The sequence below is a fragment of the Populus nigra genome, chromosome 1, assembly GCF_951802175.1.
Source record: "Populus nigra chromosome 1, ddPopNigr1.1, whole genome shotgun sequence".
In the NCBI taxonomy this organism is placed as follows: Eukaryota; Viridiplantae; Streptophyta; class Magnoliopsida; order Malpighiales; family Salicaceae; genus Populus; species Populus nigra.
The window spans coordinates 49,385,965-49,406,434 of record NC_084852.1 but is presented as its reverse complement, the minus strand read 5'-3'; the positions used below and the strand labels follow the sequence as shown (position 1 = coordinate 49,406,434).

General features: G+C 39.1%; 2 pseudogenes; one reads left to right on the top strand and one right to left on the bottom strand.

Annotated features, from left to right (window-relative positions):
• Positions 1–1,247: 1,247 nt before the first annotated feature.
• The window catches only part of LOC133686767 (G-type lectin S-receptor-like serine/threonine-protein kinase LECRK4), a 29,490-nt pseudogene continuing 10,267 nt past the window's right edge, over positions 1,248–20,470 (top strand).
• On the bottom strand, positions 13,522–20,215 carry LOC133669196 (uncharacterized; annotated as a pseudogene).

Sequence of the window (20,470 nt, the reverse complement as noted above, 5' to 3'; positions counted from 1 at the left end):
AGCAACGTGAAGTTCCATCCCTCTAACAAGTGTTTCCGCAATCATCTCCAACTTATAACACACTTTAAGAATTTAAAGGCATGCCGCGCCCATCGTTGGCCAATTAATTAACTATGCTAGTAGAATTTCCAAAACGCGGGTTTGATGCATGAAAAGTGAGTTTAGCTGTCTTATAAAAGGTATTAAAAATCATGTATTCATCCTTTATACTCTCTGGAAAAATGTGTAATACTAGAGATACTTGATATGAATGAAAAAATTACATCAATTAAAAAAGTAACTCATGCAAATTGATTCCTAAACCCAAAGAAAAAAAATCAATAGGTATTAGGTGGATCTATATAAAAAAAAATGCTAAAAAAAAAAGAAAAAAGATACATGATAAGATTGGAAATAAAAAAGCTATAGTCAAAAACAAAGAATTAATTACAATGAAGTTTTTGCTTTAATTAATAACATTAAAGGTAAGCTACAAGAAATTGAAGACGTGTAAGCCCGAAAGTTAATTTCATTTGAAAAAGTTGTGAATTCGGTTAAAGATTTAGAAATACAAACATGGTTTGGAAAAATAAAATTAACGTTGACTATAATAGTGAAACTATCTTTATTAATTTTTGATAATAGTTTAAAACAAATAATATCAACACTAGTAAGGTAGGATATCGTGAAGAGAAAGAAAATATAAAAAAAATAATGATAGTTAATATTGATGGGGAGTGTTGAAATTCAATATCAACTAGGATTTAAATTACTAGGATTTAGAGTTTGTAAGAATTTTAATATTAGTTAAAGAAAAAATCATAATTAATATAGAAATCCTTGATAAAAAAAGAATTTGTAATAGACTAATTTATTAAAATCCTTATTTAATTAGAATGATAGATTCCTTATTAAATTAAAATTTTCTTTGAGTAGTTTAATTTTTTAATTATCTAGGACTTGGGTCTATAAATAAACTTGTAATCAGAAATATAATATATAAATATATAAATATATATATAAAAAGTTAAAAATATATAAATTTTTAGAAAAACTCTTAATAAAAAATATCATTTCTCTTATTATTCTTAGTGTTCTTTAACTTTATTTTTATATTTATTTTTATAAATAACTACCACACTTTATCCAACTTTCCCAATATATTTCTACCAACTTAAAAGATAATATTAATTACAGAGCAAGAATCTGACATGAAACAATAACAAAGACTAAGTCTAACTAAGACTTTTTCAAACTTCAAAGGCAAACTCTCATGAGTTTTAACAGTCTCGGGGTCTCCTTTTATATGTTCTATATGTGTTCTTCTTTCCATGGTATAGTCTCTGCAAGTTTTTGAAAGAAATGGCATCCGATCTTCCTTGTATTGTATACTTCTTCTTTTTGCTGTTCCCAAGTTCTTTGGTAGCTCAAGAAATGGAAATGTAATGGTGGGAGACTCCCTCACTGCAGGCGATGAGGCAACACCGTGGCTTTCTCCAGCTGAGGATTTCGCTTTTGGGTTTCGTCAGCTAGACAAAAAGGATCTCTACTTGCTTGCCATATGGTACAACAAAATCCCAGACAAAACCATAGTTTGGTATGCAAACGGAGATAGACCTGCGCCAAAAAAGTCCACGGTGAAGTTAACTGCTGAACTTGGAGTAGTGCTTAACAATCCTCAAGGTGGAGAAATCTGGAAATCTGGTCCTGGTAACGGTGAGGCAGCGTATGGTTTCATGAATGACACAGGCAACTTCCAGGTTGCAAATGCAAATGGAGAAAAGTTGTGGCAGAGTTTTGAGTTGCTTACTGATACCCTGTTGCCTACACAGATAATGGAAAAGGGGGGATTTCTTTCTTCTAGACTATCAGAGACCAACTTTTCACAAGGCAGGTTCCAGTTCCGTTTGATTCCGGACGGAAATGCTGTGCTTAATACCATCAATTTGCCAACTGGGTTTCCATATGAAGCCTACTTTTGGAGCAACACAGTAGATTCTAACTCATCAAATGCTGGATATCAAGTTGTCTTCAATGAGTCCGGATACTTGTATGTTTTGAGAGCAAGCAATAAGAGAGAGGTATTGACACCAGGAAGAGTAGTCCCAGCTACTGAAAATTATCATAGAGTTGTTGGTGGGAGAAACCACCAGTGGTGGCTTTGAAACAATCGGAGAGGATAAAACACACTGTTTTATTTCAAGAACAAATAGCTTACAACTTGAAAAGCTTACAATACACACCCTCTCTTTCTCTCTAGTGTTTCTCTCTACTCTCTCCACACAGAATAACATAAGCTTAGCTACCTATTTATACATGAATTCAAAATAAGATAATTCAACCTTCAAGTGTGAAGGCGGCTAGCGGTTGGGCGGTGATAGCCGGTGGCTGCAAGTGGTGGTGGGTGGTTGCCTTCCTTGACTTTCTAGATATTGAGTTTATTTCAACAAATCTCCTCTTTAAACTCAATCGAGGGATGTCATGCCAAGCATGAACTTCAGTCTGATAAATATTTCTCCCTTCAATGACTTTCTAAAGATATCTGCAACTTGATCATTTGTCTTGCAGGATATCAGCTCGACTTCTTTGTTCTTCACATGTTCTCGGATAAAGTGATGACGTGTATCAATGTGTTTAATTCGTTCATGATACACCGGGTTCTTTGCCAATGCAATCGCTGATCGATTATCAATATAAATCTTTGTAGGATTTGCTTGAGGAAATCCCAAATGCTTCAGCATATTTCTTAACCATATTAAATGGCATACAACTGAGTTGGCAGCAACATACTCAGCTTCACAGCTTGATAACGTTACTATCGATTGCTTCTTGGATGACCATGTGAAAGATGTATTTCCCATGAAAAAGACAAACGCTGTTGTGCTTTTCCTTTCATCCAGATCTCTACCCCAATCACTATTCAAGTAGCCAACAAGATTGAAGTTTTGCTTGAGGTATAAAACATACCTTCATTTATTGTGCCTTTGATGTAGCGAAGAATTCTCTTGGCTGCATTCAAATGAGACTGGTCTGGTGTCTCCATGTATCTACTGATAAGTCCAACTCCGTAGAGTATATCCAGTCTGGTACATGTCAAGTACATTAAGCTTCCTACTAAGCTTTTGAAGTAAGTTGGATCAACATTTCCAACTTTACTCTTCCTTAATTCTACTCCATTCTCAACTGAAGTTGATACCGGATTGCAGCTTTCCATCTTGAACATTTCAAGAATGTCTTTGGCATAACTGCTTTGGGATACAAAAATCCCTTCTTCTTTCTACACCACTTCTAAGCCAAGAAAGTGTGCCATCAGACCAATGTATGTCATCTCAAACTCCTGTACCATGCTTTTTTTGAAGGCTTCAAACATGGTAGGGTTGTTGTCGGTGAATAGCAAATCATCAACATATAGGCACATAAATAATATGCTGCCATCTGCTTCTTTCTTCACATAAATTGCGTTTTCAGCTTTAATGTATCCAAGTGGTTGTTCAACATAGATCTCTTCTTCTAGGAAGCCATTTAGAAATGTTGACTTCACATCGAGTTGATAGATCTTCCATCTATATTGTGCAGCTAGTGAGATCATCAGTCTGATTGTCTCTAGCCGGGCTACTAGAGCAAATACTTCTCCATAGTCAATGTCTTCTCTCTGTTTATAGCCTTTTGCCACTAATCTTGCTTTGTATCTTTGCACTTCTCCTTTTGCATTCTTCTTTGTCTTATAGACCCATTTAACACCTATTGTTTTCTTGTTTTTTGGTAGATAAGTCAGCTTCCAGGTATCATTCTTCTCAATGGCATGTATTTCTTCATCCATTGCTTCTATCCACTTCTCTTCTATGATAGCTGTTGTTACCCATTTTTGGGTTCCCATAAAAAAAATGAGAAAATACAAAAAAATATCAAAAAAAAAATATTCAAAAGAAATCCAAAAAATAATAGGAGCGAGAAAAGGATGCTGGAACGCCGAAAAAATACCAAAATTGGTTGAAGAAGTTCAAAAATGTAGAAGGGTAAAATTTCACCGTATATTTTTTGACAGATGAGAGCCCTGTTGACAAAGAAAATTCAAGTTGAGGAAAGAAAAGTCTAAAATCAGATGTTTATGAACTTAATTAAATTTTATCTAAGGTTTATTTGAATTTATGGAGGGTTGGATTGTAAGAAAAATTTATTTTTAGGTCAATTTAGGCTTTTATTGGAAGAAATTAAAGTTCTAGGGTCCAATTATAATTTGGTAGAGTTGATTTGATCAAATCAGTGGCTTAATTGCATAATTATTGAAGTTTGTTGGCCAATTAGGGACTTAATTGAAACAATCCAAAACCAAGGACCAAACCGGAAAAGACGCTACAATCAAGAGATCCAATTACAACTTTTCTGAGGGGCTTGATTACAAGATTGTAAAAATATCCAAGGACCAAATCAGAAATATCATTTAAAGTGGCAAAACGGTGCCATTTCAGAGGCACTATTCATTGTCTTCTTCACCGATTCAGCAAAAAGGAACCGTTTCAGCAACAAATGCCGCTGATTATGGGGAACGTTTCACAGCTACTATCTCTCTACCATTACCACTGCAATAATGGTCCTGAACGTTTTCATTATATATAAAAAAAAACGCATGCAGTTTTGGCTATAAAAGGAGAGAAAAAGGACGAGACTAAAAAAGAGGAGGAGAGGAGACAGTACTGAGGAGAAAACAGGGGGGGCAGGAACACTGGGAGAGAGAACGACAGAAGGAAAAAGAGAACAAAGGGAGAAGGGGGAGAGGAGAGAAAAAAGAACGAGACAGGGGAAACGGGAGAGAGTATAAGGAAAACAGAGGGAGGGAAAAAGATTTAAAAAAATATATACAGAAAGTAACAGAGAAGAAGAAAACGGGAAAGATATAAAAACAGGGAGGAGATTGTTTTAAAACAGGGGAAGAACCGCTGCCATTCTCCATCACAACCGCACCAGCACTACCAACGCCATCGTCAGCTCATCATCTTCGTCATCCCCAACAGCCACACCAAGAACCGCTGCCATTCTCCATGACAACCGCACTAGCATTGCCAACGCCATCATCAGCTCATTATCTTCTTCATCCCAGCAGCCACACCAAGAACCGTTGAGAGGGGAATACAGGAGAGAAAAACAGAAAGAAAAGGGAAGGGAAAGACGGAGAGGAGGAGAACACAGGGCTTCATCATTTTAAAAAAAAAAGCAGAGAAAAACCAGAAGAAAAAAGACCCAGCGTTGATTGTCTTCATCGTCTCCAGAACCAGTCACCACCGATCCTGCGCAGCAGTTTCATCGCCATCATCTTCGTCTGTTGCAGTTACAAGAGAAAAAACAGAAGAAAAAAAGACCCAGCGTTGATCGTTTTCATCGTCCCCAGAACCAGTCACCACCGATCCTGCGCAGCAGTTTCATCGCCATCATCTTCGTCTGTTGCAGTTACCAGGTAGGCTTCACACATTTCTCTTCACGTTGCATTTTTTCTGCCATTTGCATGCACTTGTTTTTTTCATTTGTTATGTTTTACTGTTCAAGTGAATTATAATTCACTTGAACAGTAGTTGAGCATGCATGCGTGAGGAAGCTCACGCGTGCCTCTTATCTGCCCAGCCGGGTCACTGGTTTGGGCCAGTGACCTGGCCCGGCTTGCTGGGTCCAGCCCAGCTATATGGGCCGAGCTGGACCCAGCCCGAAAAACAAATCTTCAAAAATTATTTCAAAAAATCTGTGATTATCCGCAAATATTTTACTGCATTTTGATCAATATGGGTTTTATATTTTTATACTGTAAAGATACAAATCCGGTATTGAAATACCTGGTTTTTGTCAAAACATAAAAAAAATGTTTTGTTTTCATGCATACGGCCAAGTCTCTCTAAAAAATATATAATAAAAAAATCATATTGTATCTTCATAAAAAAAAAAAGTTTTAGCATGCATTTTGGCTTTAATAACCAGTTTATTAAAGTCACGAGAACTTGCCAATATTTCAAAAATTACAAAAAAATTATTTTAATATCTGGGGTTACGACCTTATACGTAAGACGTATTCCGGATATTAAATTCTTTTGTTGATGCTAGAATGTTAGGTTTTACCCAATTAGATAAGGATCTCTTTACTGAAGAGGACTTTTCTTAAGCCATAGACGGACCGACAACTAGAAAACACGACAAGACCTTAGATTTTATCAGACAATAAAACAATGCAGCTTATCTTAGGTAGGGCGTATTTGGGGTGCTAATACCTTCCCTTTACGCAACCAGTCCCCGTACCCGATCTCTGAGACCAGTTAGGGTTCCTAGTGACCAAAATACGAGGTGGCGACTCCCATTCCATTTTTTCACTAATAAAAGCTGAGAATTCCTTGTCTCCACACATTTGCCACACATTAGATACTTGATTTTGAGGGTGGATGTTTTCGTCGCGACGCCGCACACGTGCGACAATAGCTTCATTGAAGCTAAGTGGGTCATTATCTGCAAAGAAACAAAATAGAGTTGTATCTTCCATGATTTGAGTGGCATCGTACAGCTCGTCTAGATTTCTCATCCTTCTTGGTCCTTCTGATGAGGATGCTGATAAGGATTCTGGTGTGTTTCTTCTGTTGAATATAGGGAATCTATGTACCGGACTTTGTGGCTCATCTGCCGGTAATATCGGACCTTCTGCAAGTATTGGTGGTACTTTCACTTCATCTTCAAGGATCAAATCAGTGCTGATCCATTTGACTACTTCTTAGTCATCCTTCCATCCTTCCATTCCCAAGTTTTATCTTCTTCAAAGATAACATCTCTACTCATAATTACCTTTTTTGTGATGGCATTATACAACTTGTATCCCATCCTTCTCTCACCGTATCCGATAAAGATACATTTCTCACTTTTATCATCGAGTTTAGTCCTTCTTGCATCTGGGATCTTTGCATATGCCACACAACCAAAGACTCGAAGATGAGTAACACTTGGTTTGTGACCACTCCATGCTTCTTGTGGAGTGACAGCTTGCAAACTTTTGGTTGGGCAGCGATTCAGTAGATACACTGCACTTGATACAGCTTCAGCCCAGTATTGTTTGGGCAGCTTCTTTGCTTTGAGTAGACTTCTCGCCATGTCAAGAATCGTTCGATTCTTTCTCTCAGCTACACCATTCAGCCGTGGTGTATATACAGGTGTTGTCTAATGTCTGATGCCTTGTTGTGTACAAAAGGCTTCAAAGTCATTTGCTGTATATTCTCCACCTTGATCAGATCTCATGGTTCTGATCTTATAGCCACTTTGCTTCTCAATAATTGCTTTAAAATCTTTAAAACAATTGAACACTTCTGACTTCCTCTTCAGAAAGTATATCCACGTCTTTCTGCTAAAATCATCAATGAAAGTAAGGAAGTACCTATTTTGTCCAGTCGACATAGGCTTTATGGGACCACACACATCTATGTGCACCAACTCCAGTGGCCTCTTTGCTTTCCAGTTGACTTCTGTGGCAAAACTGGATCTGTGATGTTTGCTAAGAACACAACTCTCACAGACTTCATCTGGATGATCAATGTGAGGCATAGCTTTGACCATCTTCTTGCTTGCTAGCATCTTCAGACTTGTGAAATTCAGATGTCTAAGCCTCAAGTGCCAAAGCCACTCTTCACTGTTGGTGATGGCACTCAAACACTTTTCTGCATCATATTGGATGTTTAAAGGAAACATCCTATTCTTGGACATTTTCACATAGGCAATTAATCTCCCATTGTAGTTTGTAACTATCAGATGACAATTCTTCATGAAAAGTGTATAACCTTTCTCCAGAAGTTGACCTATACTCACCAAGTTCTACTTTATGGCTGGGACATAGTGGACATCGGCGATGCAGCTATGATCGCTGTCGCACCCTCGCGAGCGGAGCGCGGCGATCCTCGATTGATTTCGGGGTCTTTTGTTTTATTGTGAATAAGGGAGTCGCCACCTAGTATTATGGTCACTAGGAAACCTAACTGGTCTTTCAGAGATTCTAAGGCAAGGGACTGGTTGCGTAAAGGGAAGGTATTAGCACCCCTAGTATGCCCTACCTAAGGTAAGCTGCTTGGTGTTTGGTTTGTCTTATAATTGCTATGGTGTTGGTGTTTTCTAATCCCATCAGTTTTCTAGGTTTTGATTCAAACTAAAATTATTAGGATAGAAATCCAAGGAAGTTTCATGTGCTTTAAAAGCTCATTTTCCCCTTAGTTTTTCAAGAGTTTGCGACTCGTAAATTGCAAGGAGGAGGGAGAAAAATTTAGAAATCTAGGGTGCTTTAAAAACCTATTTTTTTTTTGTCTTAGTGTTTTATACTCTCACAGCTTGTAAACCGTGGGGTAAAAAATTGAAATGTCCTCGATTAGAATCAAGGTTTCTTTCAAGGATGTGTGCGGATTTATTATTCCTAGAAAATTATTTTGGATATTTACCACTCTGGGTTTCTTTATCCAAATATTAACAGTGAATAATAACAAATTACTCCCAATAATATTTTGGATATTCGTCCTTTAAGGATTTCTTTATCCAAACATTAGCGGTGAATAATAGATGAATTCCCCCCAAAATAAGATTTTTATATTTTTTGAAATATTGGCCAATACCCTTTGGAGTTTTACAAACATGTTGTAAAATCCAGAAATGCAAGAAAATAATTTTTGTTGTGTTTAAGAAATCCATGCGAAAACACATTTTAATTCGGAACTTCCAATATATTTTGTATATAAAAAAAAGAGCGTTCAAAACATGTTAGGGTATTGGCTGTATGCAACACACAAGAAAACATTTTTTTAAAAAAAAACCACAAGCATCACAATTAAATACAAGAATCGCAATAAAAGGAAACCAATCGTCACATATATTCTAAAATTTACAAGAAAGGTTAAAGCAACTAAAAAAAAATAACATGAGAGAAATAAAACAGAATTTAGTGACAGTGTTCATCCCCATAAACCCATTTTAGTGACAGTGTTCATACCCACAAAACCCCTTTCTTTGACAAAACTAAAACCTGCTTTAACTCCCCCACGCAGACAGCAAGAAAGAAAGAAAGAAAAAAAAATGCTCTATTCATGTATATAGGAAAAACAAAACCATGGCCGGCTAATCTCTCAAGAAGCAGGAAAAAAGAACGAACAGAAAAGGGAGCTGATGATGAAGAAACAACAGCCCCCCTCCCATGGTTCCTTATGAACCAGCGAAGAAAGACAAGAAAAAAAAGAAGAAACAGGTTTTTAAAACGTCAGGAACAACAAAAGGCAAGCGTTCATTGTAGTCTAAAATTAAAAACGAATGTGCAGAGCAAAGATAAAACTGGTTTCCAAAACGTCAACACAACAGATTTAAAAGCAGCAAAGGAGGAGAAAGTTCAGACTTATACCTGCAGGTCTCAACATTTTTTTTTGCAAAAGATGAAATGGAAAACCAGGCGAACGTTGCTGTCAAGGTTTAGCAGCAAATCTCTCCTGTCCGTCTTGTCTTTTTTCTCTCCTTTTTCCTCACAATAACACCCGAATGCAAGAAAGAAACTCCCTCTATTTACTATGTTTTTTTTACTCTGCCTATCTTGCGTTTTTTGTCTCTCTTTGCTGTGTTTTTTTCTCTCTTTTCCTATTTTTCTGCTCTCTTTCTGCCGCCTCTTGCTAGGTCATTAGAGGGGTTTATATATAGTCTAACATATCTCTATTTAGGAAAGATTTAATGCATTAATTCTAGGACGTAAATCCCTACTGATTTGCAATAAAAAAACGCAAAAGGAAGCTGCAATATTCTGATTTTGTGTTGGTGCTTTACGTCTGATTTCTTTCCAGTTTTAGAGGAGGGTGTGGCTATTTTCTTTCCTTCCATAGGGCCAGCTGCTCCCTTTCAAATGAGGCAAGAAAAAACATGGTTGCAGCTCCAAAATTCAGGCATGATGATAAAGGAAAAACAGCAGGAATTTGCAGCGAAAAAAAAAGGAAAGAAATCAGCTGGAGGGTGCAGCTGCAAGGTCCTATTTTCCTTATTCGGTGTGGTAAAAATCCTGTCATTTATGATGATCCAACCCCCCTCTCCAGCTTTCAATGTCCTTCCTCAATTCAATCCCTCAATTTAGCACATTTCAATTCAGTCCTTGGTCCAAAAAAAATCCTTCGAATCAGTCCCGCGAACTTGGGCAAAAATCCTTCTCGCGGTCAGGAATCCCTGCTTTCACACTAGATATTCAAACGGGAATATCTTGAGCTTCTGATATCGAAATCAAGCGATTCAAAAGCCTAAATTTATCTACGTGTCTAGGACTACAACTTTGATGAAGGAGTCGAGGTGAGATAAAATCGTTTTATAGAACAGAAACTGGCAGTAATCTAGTTGGTCAAAAGGGATTTACGGGTCTGACTCAAAAACTGACGAATGCCGAGAATCCTGATATGACTGAGAGTATGCACTACGAACAAAAATCACAAAAACTAAGCCAAAAATAGAATTTTTTTAGTGCAGACTCGGGTCAATATCCTTCTCGCGGTCAGGAATCCCTGCTTTCACACTAGATATTCAAACGGGAATATCTTGAGCTTCTGATATCGAAATCAAGCGATTCAAAAGCCTAAATTTATCTACGTGTCTAAGACTACAACTTTGATGAAGGAGTCGAGGTGAGATAAAATCGTTTTATAGAACAGAAACTGGCAGTAATCTAGTTGGTCAAAAGGGATTTCCGGGTCTGACTCAAAAACTGACGAATGCCGAGAATCCTGATATGACTGAGAGTATGCACTACGAACAAAAATCACAAAAAATAAGCCAAAAATAGAATTTTTTTAGTGCAGACTCGGGTGAATATCCTTCTCGCGGCAGAATTCTCTGCCTTCACGTTAGATATTCAAACACGAATATCTTGAGCTTCTGATATCGAAATCAAGCGATTCAAAAGCCAAAATCATCTACGCGTCTAGGACTACAACTTTGATGAAGGAGTCAAAGTGAGATAAAATCGTTTTAGAGAATAGAATCTGGCAGTAATCTAGTTGGTCAAAAAGGTTCTTGATCTGACAATGCTAAGCATCCAAATCTGATTGAGAATCTGCCTTAAGAACAATGATCCCTAGGACCTAATAAAGGTGCAGGTCAATTTTTCAACATGTCATGAGTGACAGAATATACCTAGGATGGTTAGATATCGTACGAAACTGAGTCAGAATCGGAGCCTAAGTTGGAACAAAAAAAAAAACGACAGCAGCAGAACTATTTTTTTTAGTGCAAATTCTGAGGGATTTATTCAACCTTAAAGACCAGATAAAAAAGAATGAATTTAGCATTATGAAGACATCCTGATCAACCTAAGAAAACCTGATGATTTTGGTAGTAAAGGGGAAGGATAAAAAGAGTAGAAAACAGCTCAAACAAGGTTTCAAAACACAAAATATTTCTTTTTGTGCTTTTGTCAATCTTCTGGCGAATATGAGCTAAACTCCTATACTCTGTTTAAAAAAGGTATACACCGTCTCTAGCACGTGGGGTCCGAAAATGAGTAACAACAGATGCCCCCTCTTTACAATGCTTACGAAGCAAAAACTCCTCAATGTTTTGCATAGTAAGCTTGTAAAGAAATAAAAGGTCTTCTTGGCTTGCTAAGTGATCTACTCATCCAAAGACTTCACTTCTTTTCTTTTCCTTTTTTTTTTAGAAAATTGGTCTATTTTCATGGGCTACCTGCCCTTTTGATTGGGTTAACCTAAGATCCCATCTAGCGATCTCCTTTAACCAAAGTTAAACTCTGTGTGTGGTTGGGTTAACCTGAGATCCCATCTGGCGATCTCCTTTAACTAGAACCAATACAAAAATGTGTGTGTAGTTTTATTATGACGGGTGACCTACCCAAAATGAAAGATGGTCTCATTATAACGGGTGACCTACCCAAATGCAAGATGGTCTCATTGTGATGGGTGACCTACCCAAGTGGAGAGAAGGGAAGAGTGGTCTCATTCTTATGGGTGACCTACCCAGGGGAAGAATGGCCTCATTATAATGGGTGACCTACCCAGGTAAACAAAATGGAGAATGGTCTCATTCTAATGGGTGACCTACCCAAAAAATGGTCTCATTGTGATGGGTGACCTACCCAGGTGGAAAAGAATAAGAGTGGTCTCATTCTTATGGGTGACCTACCCAGGGGGAAGAATAGCCTCATTATAATGGGTGACCTACCCAGGTAAAAAAAAGATGGAGAATGGTCTCATTCTAATGGGTGACCTACCCAAAAAATGGTCTCATTATGATGGGTGACCTACCCAAATGGAAAAGGGGAAGAGTGGTCTCATTCTTATAGGTGACCTACCCAGGGGGAAGAATGGCCTCATTATAATGGGTGACCTACCCAGGTAAAAAAAAGATGGAGAATGGTCTCATTCTAATGGGTGACCTACCCAGAAAAAATGGTCTCATTATGATGGGTGACCTACCCAAGTGGAAAGGGGGAAGAGTGGTCTCATTCTTATGGGTGACCTACCCAGGGGGAAGAATGATCTCATTATAATGGGTGACCTACCCAGGTAAAAAAATGGAGAATGGTCTCATTCTAATGGGTGACCTACCCAGAAAAAATGGTCTCATTGTGATGGGTGACCTACCCAGATGTAAGAGAAAATGATTTTAGAAAGGGGTCTCTATATCTGGAGACCTGCCCGTTTTATTTTATTTTTATTTTTTTATTATTATTATTTAGAAAAACTCCATGCTTTTTCTAGGGAATGGTCTCAACATCGGATGACCTGCCCGTTTTGAATTTCAAAAGAAAACATCTTACCTCGAGGAAATGAAACAGTGCTGGTTCATAATTCATATTCTTTTCCGTAGCTACGTTGACTTAAGACTCTGTCTCTTAGTGATTCCCAAAAACTTGGAACTAATTTGCCTTTCGTCCCACCTTTCCTGCCATGTTAGTGTTATGACAATATAGCATGCATGTTTTTGTTACCTATCTTTGGAAACATAGGTCCCCCTTTCGTTGTAAACTTCTTCGAGCTCTTGTTTCCATTTGTTTGTCCAACCTTTTCTCTTAAATCGGAATATGCTCTACACACTATACTTCATATCCTCTTGGTGAAGAGATCTTTGGTTCCTTATGGGGCCCTTTCTTGCTCCATTGAGTATTGTCTTTTATTATCATTTTAAAAGGAAAACTCAAAAGATTTGGTTTTGTTCATGAAAACTGAAACTTTCAATGCAATTGGCAATTCTCATTAAAGATGCTTTTGTAGAAGTTCTTATGATGATACCCCTTTTGGCTTTGGTTCACTATAAACCCCAATGTGCACTCAGTACACTTCTTGCCCCCAGTGTGGTATGCATAAATATGCCAAGTTTAGATTTTATTTGGTTCCCTCCAATTGATGGAGTCATTTACTTAGTCATGTGTAAGAAAAGAGTTTGTTTAAGTGAAAGATTTCCAATGCTATGAGATCATGCTTTTTATGAAGAAAGGTTTTTTTTTTTTTTAACAGAGAAAATTCATGGCCAAACTTTATTTTATTGATTGGGAGATTACGGAATACATCAAGCGTAATATTTCCTTACAGAGTCAAAATTCACTGGCCTAACTAGATCTTCTCCATCCATTCTAGATAACAGCAAAGCTCCTCCCGAGAATGCTTTCTTCACCACGTAAGGGCCCTCATAGTTCGGCGCCCATTTACTCTGATCTTCTCCTGGTAAAGGCAATATTTTCTTCAGTACAAGATCTCCTTCGTGGAATCCTCGAGGTCGAACCTTTTTGTCGTATGATTTGGCCATCCTTCTTTGGTAAAGTTGATGATGACAGATTGCGGCTATCCTCTTTTTACTGATCAGATTCAGTTGTTCATATCTAACTTTTGCCCATTCTACCTCTTCCAGCTCAGAGTCTACCAGTACTCTCAATGAGGGGATTTCCACTTCTAAAGGCATAACCGCCTCCATTCCATATACCAACGTGTACGGGGTGGCTCCTGTTGAGGTTCGGACTGCGGTGCGATACGCATGAAGGGCAAATGGCAACATCTCATGCCAATCCTTATAGGTGACTACCATCTTCTGAATAATCTTTTTGACATTCTTGTTAGTAGCTTCTACCGCACCATTCATCTTTGGCCTATACGGCGAAGAGTTGGAATGCTTGATTTTCCATTTAGCGCAGAGTTCTATTATCATCTTGCCATTGAAATTCTGGGCATTATCAGTTATAATCTTTTCTGGTGGACCATATCGACAAATCAGATCTCTCTCAATAAATTTCTTCACTACTTTTTGCGTCACATGAGCAAATGACCCGGCTTCTACCCATTTTGTAAAGTAGTCGATAGCCACGAGAATAAACCTATGACCATTGCTGGCTTTTGGGTTTACAGGTCCAATCACATCAACTCCCCACATCGCGAAGGGCCATGGAGATGTCAAGTTAAATAGAGGAGTTGGAGGGGCGTTGATTTTGTCACTGTATACTTGGCACTTATGACATTTTCGGACATAGTCGATGCAATCCTTTTCTAATGTCATCCAGAAGTAACCGGCTCTTTGTATCTTCCTAGCCATCACGTGTCCATTAGCATGGGTTGAGCAAATCCCTTCATGGACTTCTCGTAACGCGCTTTTTGCCTCAAATTCATCCAAACATCTCAACAAAGTCCCGTCGGATGATTTCTTATACAAAATCTCCCCATCAAGATAAAAATCCATTGCCAACTCCTCAAGGTCTTCTTTTCGATTTTGGATGCCCCCATGGGATATGCCTGGTTTTGGATGAAATTCTTGACATCATAGTACCAAGGGTTTCCATCCACTTCTCTTTCGATTGAGCAACAATGAGCTGGGTTATTTCTGATATTGATGTGTACTGGTTGTACCTTGTGCCCAAAGTCTATTTTGGCCATAGATGCTAGTGTAGCCAAAGCATCCGCAAACTGGTTTCCTTCCCTTTCTAGATGGGTGAACTCTATTTCCTCAAATTCTCCAGCCAGTTTAGACAGGTATTCTTGGTAAGGCCTTAACTTCTCTTCCTTGGTTTGCCATTCTCCTTTTACTTGGCAAATGATCAGCATTGAGTCTCCATACACATCTATCTTTCTGATGTTTAGCTCCAATGCAGCCTCCAAACCGAGAATGCAAGCTTCATACTCCGCCGTGTTGTTGGTGCACCCGAACTGTAGCTTAACTGAAACCGGATACTGCTTCTTACCAGGAGAGATTATCACCGCACCCGCTCCGTTACCACATACATTTACAGCACCATCAAAGTACATAATCCACCAATCTGATTTCTCTTCCTCAATTGCAAGCACATCTTCATCGGGAAATTCAAAGTCTAATGATTCATAATCTTCCATAGCATGGTCAGCCAGGTGATCGGCAATAATACTCCCTTTTACGGCTTTCCTTGTCATATATACTATGTCATACTCAGCCAATAGAACTTGCCATCTTGCAATTCGGCTCGATAAATAGGGCTTTTCACAAATGTACCTCAACGGGTCTAATTTGGAAATTAACCACGTAGTGTGATACAACATATACTGACGTAATCTCTTTGCAGCCCATGTCAGTGCGCAACACAGCTTCTCAATCACAGTATACCTAGACTCACATTCCGTGAACTTCTTGCTCAGGTAATAAATGGCCCTTTCCTTCTTTCCGGTTTCATCGTGTTGCCCAAGCACACATCTCATTGCTGTTTCTGTTACTGTTAGGTACAATATTAATGGCCTTTCTGGTACAGGAGGAACAAGCAGGGGTGGATTCAACAAGTACTGCTTGATTTTCTCAAAAGCCTCTTCGCACTCTTCATTCCAAATTCCAGGGTTCTTCTTCCTTAATAAACGAAAGATCGGGTCACAAGTCGTGGTTAATTGGGATATAAACCGAGCAATGTAATTCAACCTTCCTAAGAAACCTCTCACATCCTTCTCAGTCCTGGGAGGTGCCATAGATTGAATAGCCTTTACTTTGTCGGGATCCACTTCTATCCCTTTGTCACTCACCACAAATCCCAACAACTTCCCAAATTTCACCCCGAACGAACACTTCGTCGGGTTAAGCCTCAACTTATATTTCCTTAGTCTTTCAAACAATTTCTTCAATATTTGGACATGATTCTCTCCCTCTCTAGATTTAGCAATCATGTCATCCACGTATACTTCAATCTCTTTGTGCATCATGTCATGAAACAAAGTCACCATAGCCCTTTGGTAGGTGGCCCCAGCATTCTTTAAACCAAATGGCATGACTTTGTAGCAAAATGTTCCCCATGGTGTTACAAAGGTTGTCTTCTCCTTATCCTCTTGCGCCATTTTTATCTGATTGTAGCCCGAAAATCCATCCATAAAGGAATATGTGGAGCTGCGTGCTGCATTATCAACTAACATATCTATGTGTGGTAGAGGGAAATTATCTTTAGGGCTAGCTCGGTTTAAGTCCCTAAAGTCCACACAAACTCTGATTTTACCTTCCTTTTTGGGAACCACCACTATGTTTGACACCCATTATGGATACTTGACTACTTCCAAAAAACCAGCGTTCCATTGTTTTTCAATTTCTGCTTTTACTTTGATTAAGACCTCCGGATGAGTTCTCCTCAACTTCTACTTAATCGGTTTGCATCCTTCCACCAGTGGTATCCTATGTACTACGATATTCGTATCCAAACCAGGCATATCCTCGTAGGACCAGGCAAAGACATCTACGTAATCTCGGAGCAGTGCAATCAATTCTTCTTTCTCTTCAAGGGTGATCAAAGTCCCTATTTTCAGCTCTCTCTTGATTTCTTCATTACCCACATTTATGGTTTCAAGTTCCTCTTTAGCGGGCCTCCAAGCTTGTTCATGCTGTTCTATTAATTTTGTGAATTCCCCTATGTTTTTCTCCTCCCATTCCTCATCTTCTACAGCTACTATGTATTCTTTAAAGTTTGGCCATTCATTCTCAATGTGAAGTGCAGGTGTTGTTGTGGAGGATCCGCTTTCAGGGTTCCTGAAAGCGGGAAGTGATGTGTAAATGCATAGTAAGACATCAAGATGAATTTTGAAAATGCATGATCTCATTAAAAGGAAAAGATTGGCTCAAAAACAAAAATAAAATCCAATTGACATCTTGAGCCTCGATTGTCAATGAACAAAACAAAATAGAAAAAAAAAGCAAACAACATAGATAAAATTATAATCCAACAAATCATTGTTGATTACATTTTGAAAACCAATGGAGCTTCCTGGGTCTCTCAATTCCGGAACTTCTCTCCTTCGGCTAGCTTTCGAATGAAAGTCCTATCGGTGACTTCTTCCAAAGTGTGAATGGTTAATTGTGGCAGCTCTTCATCCCTTCTTCCGGATTCAATTTTCTCAGCAATGTCCTTGACTTGATCTTCCTCTAGAGTGTTTATGTTCATTGAAGAAAGCTTCTGAAGGAGGTTTCCATGTCCCTTATCAGGCTGCATCACATATGCAGCCTTTGGAAACGAAATCCTGATTGAAGGGATGGCTAAGCTTTCTTCTTCAGGCTTCCTTCCTTCAATCCTAGCCATTCTCTTCTCCTTTCTTGCACCAGCAGCTCGCTTGTAATCCTCCTTCTTGGGCTTATATCCAAGCCCAAACCTCTGTTCTGCAGCTTTTGGTTTGATTATATCCACCCATTCAAGCCTTCCTTTCTTAATGTCATATGGGAAAGGAATCTTGTGTTTCAAAAAGCTTTTAGCGGCCATTTTGGTGGCCTCTGAGATTTCTGGCTTCCTCACCACAGTGTTCTCGGGCACCCACTCCGTATTCACAACCTCAAATGCATGAAGGTTTCCATCCTTACAATCTTCAGCTTCAATGAATGGAACCGCCACATTTCTTACCATTGATATAGTCTCCTCAGCCTTAACAGTAACCAGAACACCATTGGCAATGTACTTCAAACATTGATGTAGGGAGGAGGTGACAGCTCCCGCAGAATGTATCCATGGCCTTCCTAACAACATACTATAGGAAGGGTGGATATCCATCACTTGAAGGGTTACTAGAAAGACTTGTGGACCCACAGCTAGTTCGACCTCAATTGTCCCTATCACTTGCCTTGGTGAGCCATCGTACGCTCTAGCCATCATCACACTGGGTTGCATGTGTGAGGGATCTACTGGCATTTCATCCAGCACATGCCTTGGTAACACATTAAGGGCCGAGCCGTTATCGATGAGAACTTTACCGATGAGACAATCTTTGCATCAGACTGTGACATACAAGGGCTTGTTATGTCCAGTTCCTTCAGTGTCAAGTTCATCTTCTGTGAAATATAAGTAATTGGCAGCATGGATCCTCCCTACTATATGCTCCATAGTCTTTTGTTCAATATCTTGGGGTACGTAGGCCTCATTCAGTACTTTTTGCAAAGCATTACGATGCGGCTCGGAGCTGAGTATTAATGACATGATGGAAATCTTGGCAGGGGTCTTCTTCAACTGATCCACTATACAGTACTCACTATGCTTCATCAATTTCAAAAACTCATTTGTTTCTTCCTCAGTCACAGGTTTATTCACCTCAAACTCTTTATCGAGGTCCAACACCTCCTTGCCCTTAGCCTTTCTTTGTTTCTCTAGTTCTTCAGGTGTGAAACAATGACCACTCCGAGTTAGTCCACTTATCTCAGTTCGGAACAGCGGCAAAGGAGTTTCAATATTCGAGGTATAACCATAATCTCCAGGCATTACTCCATAGTCTACTTTGTTTGCATATGAGGGCTTAGTTAATACCAATTTTGAGAGCCCATTAGTTGTTGATTGGACTCTACATTTCCCCTGATTCTCTATCATCTTGATCTCTTCATTATCTCTTGCAGCCTCAATCCTTAGCTCTCCTAAAGTCAGCATTCTCGCAACCTTTTGATGAAACTCCATGCATTCATCAATGTGATGCCCTTTCTTTTTATGGAATGGGCAAAAATCATTTTCCCTCACGTAATGTTCAGATGGTTTCTCTATATGTCCAGATTGTACCAACATCTCGTACAGCCTCGCCATGGTCACTTTTAGCACCTTCTCTTTGCTACCGACCTCCATAGTATTCACTCCACTACCACTTACAGCATGTTTGGGTAGAGGGTTTGAATTCACATTAGGTGAATCCTCAAAAGTGACCCATCCAACTTTGATCAGTTGCAACACCTTCCTTTTAAAAGCAAAGCAAGCCTCAATGCTATGACCTGCGTGACAAGCATGGTATTCACAAGTCACCTCGGGGTTGTACCAGGCAGGGAAAGGTGGTTGCATAGGTGGTACGGGTAGGGGAGCTATTTGCCCAATACTCAACAGCTTGGCATACAACTCTTTTAAGGTTATTGGTAAAGGTGGTAATTGTTCTTCCGATGGTCGGTTGTCTCTTCTTTGGTAATTGCTTTGGTTATTTGCTGGGAATTTTGTTTGATTGGGTTGGTTTGGGATGGAGGGTTTGGCAAAATTGATACTGGTGACTTGGGTGGTAGGTGTTTGGTAGTTTTTACTCCTCCCTTTGTATCCACCTTCTAGGTTATTCACCTCATTTTCTTTCTTTTTCCCAATGAAACCTCTCTTCTCTATAGGTTCTGCAATTCTCCCACTTCGGATTCCTTGTTCAATCCTCTCAGCAATCCGCACCACCTCATAGAAATGTTGTGCTGAACTACCCATAAGGTGTTCATAGTATGGAGCCCTAAAAGTATTAGCAAACAGTGTCACCATCTCCGTCTCTATTAGTGGAGGTTGTACATTGATAGCTTGGTCACGCCACCTTTGAGCATAAACCCTTACGGACTCTTGATTTCCTTTCTCCATGGTAATTAGACTGGTCCTATCAGGAGCAATCTCAAGATTAAACTTGTATTGCTTTAAGAAAGCATCTGCTAAGTCTGTCCACTTCTTGATCCTAATATTGTCCAGCCTCATATACCAACTAAGGGCCGATCCTGTCAGGCTATCCTGGAAGAAGTAAATTAACATTTTATCATCGTGGATAACTTCTGCCATTTTGTTATAGTAAGAACGGAGATGGGTCTTTGGGCATTCCATCCCGGTATACTTAACAAACTCTGGCACTCTGAACTTCTTTGGAATAACAATGTTAGGCACCAAACATACTTCAGCAGCCCTAACTGGGTCAAATAAATCATTTCCTTCAACTGCCCTTAGCCTCTCTTCTAGTGCAGTCCACTTATCATACCCTTCATGATTAGAGAGTTTGACGTCATGTGGGTCCTCGTTTGTTAAATCCATTGTAATAGGGATTTGGATGGGCCGAGTGGGATTAGGATGCTACTTATTTGGTGTATTTGCCCCCACGTTTATAGGTGCGACAGGAATTTGAGCTGCTGCTGGTGCTTCATCAGGTTGAGTAGACGTTCCCTCTCCATCTCTGGCTCTCAACATTTGTTCTAACATACTGGTTAGGTGCGCCACATCATTCTGAACTCCTTCAAGTTCTCTTTGGTACTGAGCTTCTGGTTGTGACCTTTCTTCGTTTTCCATTCT